At 50.7% G+C, this 280-nt stretch overlaps 1 protein-coding gene across 1 annotated transcript in view; it reads left to right on the top strand.

Moving 5' to 3' along the window:
* The window catches only part of LOC106323999, a 3,293-nt gene that overhangs the window by 1,737 nt on the left and 1,276 nt on the right, over window positions 1–280 (top strand). The gene's annotated exons all lie outside the window — the stretch shown is intronic.

The raw sequence follows: 280 nt of genomic DNA, 5'->3' as shown, positions 1-280 counted from the left end.
GAACCTGCGCAAAATCTCAAGTACTAGCGGACTTCTTGGTAGAATTGCCCACGGGGTTTATGACAAACACGAAACCGGACTCAACCTGGATCCTTCACGTCGACGGATCATCGTCCAAACAAGGATCCGGGATCGGAATCCGGCTCACGTCTCCGACCGGCGAAGTCTTGGAACAGTCGTTCCGATTGGAATTTCATGCGTCGAACAATGAGGCCGAATATGAAGCACTCGTCACAGGATTACAATTAGCCCATGGGCTTAAGATCCGCAACATTCACGA

This window comes from Brassica oleracea, chromosome C2, assembly GCF_000695525.1.
Source record: "Brassica oleracea var. oleracea cultivar TO1000 chromosome C2, BOL, whole genome shotgun sequence".
Classification (NCBI taxonomy): Eukaryota; Viridiplantae; Streptophyta; class Magnoliopsida; order Brassicales; family Brassicaceae; genus Brassica; species Brassica oleracea.
Note: the sequence above shows the minus strand (reverse complement) of the source record. Positions and strands in the feature narration are given on the sequence as shown.